Here is a 250-nt window from a genome sequence, read left to right on the forward strand (position 1 = left end):
GTCAGCTTAACCTAGCGATTGCCTACTCTTTTTATAACATACCTCTAGTCTTGTGGACAGTTTAATATATAAAGATCTCGTCTATAATTTGTTGCCTATATTTAGGGGCTTCGGTGAGATGCGCGCATAAACTCAGCCAGTCCATTCCACTAAGGACATAATCATATATTTAAATATAAAAAACATGATTTGTAAAGAAAAACAATAGTATTTTATCGTATATATAATGTCTTATACATTTTAGTATATA

The sequence above is a fragment of the Teleopsis dalmanni genome, chromosome X (genome assembly GCF_002237135.1).
Source record: "Teleopsis dalmanni isolate 2A chromosome X, ASM223713v2, whole genome shotgun sequence".
Lineage (NCBI taxonomy): Eukaryota > Metazoa > Arthropoda > Insecta > Diptera > Diopsidae > Teleopsis > Teleopsis dalmanni.